This window comes from Otolemur garnettii, unplaced genomic scaffold (genome assembly GCF_000181295.1).
Source record: "Otolemur garnettii isolate 467f Iridium unplaced genomic scaffold, OtoGar3 scaffold00010, whole genome shotgun sequence".
Lineage (NCBI taxonomy): Eukaryota > Metazoa > Chordata > Mammalia > Primates > Galagidae > Otolemur > Otolemur garnettii.
Genome location: NW_003852405.1, coordinates 1,620,182 through 1,626,945, shown reverse-complemented (window position 1 = coordinate 1,626,945; position 6,764 = coordinate 1,620,182). Strand labels below are relative to the sequence as shown.

Sequence of the window (6,764 nt, the reverse complement as noted above, 5' to 3'; positions counted from 1 at the left end):
AAAAAAAAAAAAAAAGTGCAAGAGGGAGCCCAAGGAGAATCAGAGAGACAGCACTATGAACGCTGTCGAACGGAGGAAGACTTCGAGAAGCTAGAAAACACAAGGAAATCCGTTCTCCTCAAAAGCCCCCAGAAGGGAGCTCAGCTTTGCCAACACTTGATCTTAGCCCAGGGAGACCTATCAGACTTCTGACTATACAACTGTAAGAGAATAAATTTGTGTTGTTTTAAGACACCAAACTTGTGGTAATTTGTTACCACAGCAATTGAAAAAAAAAATACACCAGCACTGGATATTTTTATTTCATTCCATTTTGTTTCGGTGGTATTTAATTGTCATTTTAATTTGTATTTCTTTGACTTTAGGGCAGAGTGTATCTATTGTTCTGTCTACCCAGAAAACACCCTTCTTCTGGGAAATGCTCCTTCACCTCCTCCTAAACATGTGGTCCAAAACAGAGCTGGGTAACTGAGCCAAACTAAGCCACTCAGAGTCTTTCTTTGTAATTAAAAATTTTAGAATTAGAGAAAATAAGCCCCAGCTTCTTTTGTTGGTGCAAGGGGAGAGTTGAGTCACAGCAGCTGCCAAAGTCATGTTTTTGCCATCTGCATCAACCCTGTGCGAGAAAACGAGGCTGATGTGCAGAGGAGAGCAAGGGTCAGAGGTTGGTCCCCCGGGTCACTGGGGTCAGCTGCGCTGGCTCTTCCAATAAATGTGTCTTTTGCCAAAAGGAGTTTGAGTTGTGTTTTTGTCACTTACTGCTAAAAGATTCTTAATATGGACCCTAAAGATGATCATCGTTTTTAGAAAAAAAAAAAAAAAAGAAGAAGATAAAAATTCTTCATACAGAAATGGGAACTCAAACTGGGATGTGGAAATTGATGAGCTCCAAATGGCTGAATCAAGACTGGTTAAGGAGGGAGGTGGAGACAGTGAGCATCCCCAGAACTGAGGCTAGAGAAATTACATTCCCTATTCTATGTTATCAAGGCAATTGGTTAGACTATTTTCAAGTGTCTCGTGGGACTCAGACCATGCCTTATTCAGACTTACACTTTAGGAGACTTGGTATGAAAGTACCAGGATAATAGAATGTGTAAGAGAGAAAAAGAAGACCCCAAAGAAGCAAACATTCAAGGAGCTGGTGGACCCACAAATAAGGCTTGAAGAAAGGTCTTTCTGTTAATAGCCAGCAGTCCCAAACAATCAAGTCATGGTCTTTGCTGAAAAGCAAATACTCAATTCTCTTCCTACATGAAACATTTTGCATTGATTAAGGAGTTATAGAGTCCTGGAAATGGGAATGGTGATAGTCAGGGAGGATTGTAACCAGCCACACACTGTGCTGTGCACTCTTTGCCCAACAAGGAATTATCAACCTCTCCCTACCCCCTCAGTGTAATGAAAAGGTCTGAGTGGCATCAGGACAACCCTGCATGACAGAGTGGCCCCGCTTCCCTCCCCCTTGTTTCCTGCTCAGCCTTTGAGAATTGGCAGGGTCTCCAGAGCTGCTGCTAAGAGGCTGGAGCCACTTGCACCAGGTCCAGTACCGCCCTCATTCTTACAGCATTTCTGGGGTTGGTTATTGGCCAACAGAGACCTACGAAATGAAGCTCACAGTCAGTTGATTAGAGTTTTAAGGGTTTAAGTGATAAATAAAGCCAAAGTCTACCAAACTGGGGTGTGTGGTCACTGACCACAGAGGTGGTTATTTTCTAGACTTTCCTGATAACAATCACTTGAGAGGATTGTTAAAAATGCAGTTTTCAAAGCACCTCCCCTGGAGATTTAGTGGATTTAAATTGTGATGGAGATCTATATTTTCACCAAATTCCCCAGGAGATTTCTATCGATCAACAAGTTTGGGAAACTTTGTCCTGAGACAATCCTCTGGTGCCTAGACCAACAGGAAGTCATTTGTTAGGCATTATGGCCCCAAGTAGAAGAATCCTCTCTATTGCCATGCTCATTAGCGAAGGAAATGTTCCCAACAGGCAAAACCTGGGAGTGAGACGGGCCAGCCAGAGAGCTCACTCCTTGCCAAAGATGCAGTGATATTTACTAGCCACAGCATTGACCTCACCATCCCCATCCAGCTGGTTGTGGTTTAAAAATTGGACTAGTGTTCACCCCATTCAAATGGTAGCATCCATAATGGTTACCCTGTTTCCTACCAGCATGGTGCATTGAGTTGTATGTTGGATGGAGGTGGTTGGTGATAGCAGTAATCAAATGACCGATGAGGCCAAGATTATGGGATGACTTGACTAGAAAGAATGGACACACACAGGAACCCTGGTCTTGGACTCACTGTCCAGTGGCCCTCTAGGTTAATGCTTTGATTAGTATTTCCATACAGACCAAACTCACTCATTTTCTCTAATGGGTAGAAATACTGTCTAACATTTATTAAATACTCACTATGATCTAGGCATTGTCTATGTGCTGTATACACATTAGCTTATTCAACTCTCCCTAAAGCCCTATTGGGTATTGTCCCCCAGTTTATAGATGAGGAAAACAAGGCTCAGAGAGACAAAGCAGCCTGCTCAAGGCTATGTTGCTCAGTTGTGGAGCCAAGATTTGAGCACTGGCAATCTGGTTCCAGAATCGGAGCTCTTGACCATCACTCTGAGCTGCCCCTCCAAGGAAAAAGAGAGAAATAAAATGATGCTGCCACATTTCAAAAGATAAGCATTTCCATGGGTAAGAAACTAATGTGAAGAGAGACTGCAACAAAAGCAATCAGCAGGAGTTGAACTCCCTTCAGAGGAAAAAAAATAGTAGAGAAAGATAAAAATGGTTGTAAAATAAGCATGTTTAGAATCCTCAAAAGATAAGGGAAGAAGTGAGTAAGAGTGAGGGGTTATAAAAGAGGAACAATTAGAAACTCCAGAAATGAAAAATCCAGTATTTAAACATATGGGGAAGCTCTGGACCAAACACAGTTGAATAAAAAATTAGTGCTTTGGAAGATGGAGCTGAGAAATTTATGCAGAGCATCCATGGGAGATTTAGAAAAAAAATTCTGAAAGGGCAATTATGGAAACTGGGAAGAGTTTTGAGAAGTTCTAAGAGGAAGGTAAAAGGAAAGGATTAGAGCACATGGTGAATAAGGCTGAAGAGATAATGGTCAAGAATTCTTCAGAGGCCAGGCAGGTGTGGTGACTTACACCTGGAATCCTAGCACTCTGGGAAGCAGGGAGGCTCACTTGAGGTCAGGAGTTTGAGACCAGCCTACTAAAAATAGAAGAAATTAGCCAGGCATGGTGGCAGGCTCATGTAGTCCCGGCTACTTGGGAGGTTGAGGCTGGAAGATTGCTTGAGCCCAGGAATTTGAGGTTGTTGTGAGCTATGACTCCTCAGTACTCTAGCCATGATGGCTGAAGGAGACTCTATCTCAAAAAGCAAAAAACCTCTCCAGAATCCTCAGACAAAAAGTGCCCACTCAACGTTGAGCAGAATTCATAATCAATTCACATCTATACTTGGTTTTCTAAGCCTGGTGCAGTGGTTCACGCCTGTAATCCCAGCACTCTGGGAGGCTGAGGTGGGAGGATAACTTGAATTTAGGAGTAAGAGACCAACCTGAGCAAAAGTGAGGCCCAATTTTTACTAAAAATAGAGAACATTAGTTTGGCATTGTGGCAGGCACCTGAAATTCCAGCTACCTGGGGAGCTGAGGCAGGAGAATCACTTGAACCCAAGAGTGTAAGATTGCTATGAGCTAGGCTGACTCCATAGTACTCTAGCATAGGCAACAGAGCAAGACTCTGTCTTTAAAAAAAAAAAAAAAACATGCTTTTCTAAATCTGCAGAACATCAAGAATAACAAGAAAATCTTAACAGCTATCAGAGGGGGAAAAAAAGATTTCCCATATAGTAAAGTCTGAACTCGGAGCTAGATGAAGTAGCTGGAAAAGATTTTGAATCGCATACCACTGAGATGGGGATGGTTGCATTACAATAAGCGAGGATATTAGGGGCATTATTTATATGGAGGAAAAAGTACATGGACACACAGGGAATCCAGTGATCTCCATTGTGTGGTGTGTCCAGAAAAGCACTCCCTTCTGAACAGCGTTCTGTGCCAACTGTAAGCACGTGATTCATATGTATGCCCATCCTCTCCCAAATCATGTCCCAGACACTGTTTATTAGCTCAAGGAAGGATACTTGACCTAAGGTGACCACCAATCAATAGAGCTCACTCCCAGGCATCAGTTGATTGACCAGGTTGGGTCAGTCAGAGCTCTTCTCTGAGAGTTTTGACCTTAAGACTAGAGAGAGCAGATTTTTTCTTGTCGATGTGTAAGTTCCTAGCTGTCTCTCTGTTCTTCTGGGTTTTAGTGAAGTTCCCCTAAACCTGCCTCCCTTAACTAAACTTGTAAAAATTTAAATTCTATTATTTTTCAGCCGATGAATCTTAGTTAATGGATTGGTAAGATTAATATTTTGTTCTTCTTTAATGTTTTGCATGTTTTCTTTGGGGAAATATTTTTTGCTTATTTAGGATCTTCTGTGGTTTTGTTTGTTTGTTTTATATGTGCAATATTCCTAAACCAAATTTCTGTTCTCCTGATCCCAATCCTCTTTCTCTTTTCCTTTTCTCAGCTAACGGCGTCCCTATCTTTATCTGTAGGTCACTACGAAAGTTTTGAGACTATCCGTAGGTCACTACGGAAGGTTTGAGACAGACTGTGTTATGGTCCCTTATTTCATGTCCAGGAAACACAATCAACAGCATCCTTTCTGATTCACTCGTGTGAGTTTCAATTTGTTCGGCTTATGGGTGTTGCTGGATGAGCGTCATTTAACAATGGTAAACCCATCCATTGACAGGGCTGTGGGCCAAGGCTGTCTCTGGCTGTTGAATATAAATTGGTACAACTTTCCTGGAGGGAAATTTGAAAATGTATTTCAATACTCTTAATGATATTTATATCTTTTGCCTAGCAATTGTACCCTATGAATAAGGAGGAGGGGAAGTCAAAGATAAGAACAAAGTTTTTTTTTTAAATGAGGACATTGCAATACTGTGTTTTAAAATAACATTAGTTATTTTATTTTTCTGAGACAGAGTCTTACTCTGTCACCCTGTGTGGAGTATCATGGTATTGTCACAGTTCACAGCAACCTCAAACTCTTAGGCTCAAGCGATCTTCTTGCCTCAGCCTCCCAAGTAGCTGAGACTACAGGTGTGCACCACATGCCTGGCTATTTTTTTTTTCTTTTTTTAGTAAAGATGGAGTCTTGCTCTTGCTCAGGTTGGTCTTGAACTCTTGAGCTCAAGCAATCTACCTGCCTTGGCCTCCCAGAGTTCTAGGATTACAGGGATGAACCACTGTGCCCAGCCAAAATAATATATAATAGAATGTTGCTTAAAAACCACATTAAATATAAGAAAGGATATGAAACATAGATACAGTATGATTCTCATTTCATTAAAAAATGTGGGTAAAATTTGATTATCATTCAAAATTAGATATAATCAATAGGTTTAAATGATTAAACCTATTTTCCTTTATTCTCAAACCAATCAGTCACTGTTCTCTACTCCTGAGGATCAGGTGGGTAAGATTAGGAAGTGACAGCCATTTGGGACTTTCTTCAGTTCAGTCAGGTTCAGAGTGACAGCCTCAAGGCCATTTGTGTTTTTCTTCAGTTCAGTCTACAGAGTGTGGTACGATTTTCAACATGTCCGTATTACGCTTTTTGTGACAGTCTAGATCCCCAGCCCCGCTCCAAATGCTGTTTTCCATTATTTTCACAACAATACAACCCCATACTTAACACAATTTAATTTTTATCTCCACGCAGATCATGTTTTCGTGGGATTTTACTGTGTTTGTATATCTACATAGTAAAAATAAGTAGGAGAAACACTAAAAAGCTCCACCCGTGTGACGGAAGTTTGTTGATTTTAATATTCTCCCATATTTTTAAAATATTTTTGTAAATGTAATTGCTGATGGCTGCTGAGCATTCCGACGCATTGGTACGTTCTAACGTCTTTAATCAAACCCCTATTCTTAAACATTTAGACGGCTTGCCATTTCCCCTGTTGTAAGTGATGCTGTGGTGAACATCTTGGCATCCACATCTCCGTGCCAGGGAGACCCTAAAGAATTATACAGACATGAACCAAAAAGGTGACTGCCTTCCCTTTCCCTCTTAGTAGGGGAGAGCAGACATTTCTAGAAACAACCACAATATGAGACATAATGTGATAAATGCCTTATCAGAAGGGAGGAAAAAATGGACTTTTTTTTTTTTATACATCAGATGGGTAATGTGCCAATTGTGACAAGTCTGAGGGAGGCACATCTCACACAGGTGCATGAAAACCTGATCATCATGTTTATGAACTACAAAAGGATTCAAAAGATAGATTTCAATCCAGGCGGGAAGCGGACTTCTCAGAAGAGGACTGCCTGGAAGAGGGGGCATTTGAGCCAGGCTCCTCCCACGGAGAGCTGGGAAGAGGGAGCTTATCTCCCTAATAGCCACAGGAAGTCATCTCCGCGAGCTGCTCCCATGGCTCCTGAGAACTGGGAAAATAATCTTCACACCAGAGCCCAAGAATCTGGAGCCCCAGCCTCTTGGGAACACGGCAGCTCTCACTGGGGCAGGAGCATCATTTCTTCTCTACAGAAGCCTGAGCATTGTGCAAACTCCTTCTTGCTCCACCAGAATCCCCTCCCCTATCAGTGCCCCTAGGAAAGCCCCCTGCCTCCCTCCCTCTGCCCCCAAGGAGCAGGAGA

General features: G+C 41.9%; 1 non-coding gene across 1 annotated transcript; it reads right to left on the bottom strand.

Annotated features, from left to right (window-relative positions):
* Nucleotides 1–6,279: 6,279 nt before the first annotated feature.
* On the bottom strand, nucleotides 6,280–6,380 carry LOC111723328. The gene has a single exon (XR_002771896.1). It is a non-coding gene; the product is annotated as a small nucleolar RNA U13 (small nucleolar RNA).
* Between the last annotated feature and the right edge of the window lie 384 nt (nucleotides 6,381–6,764).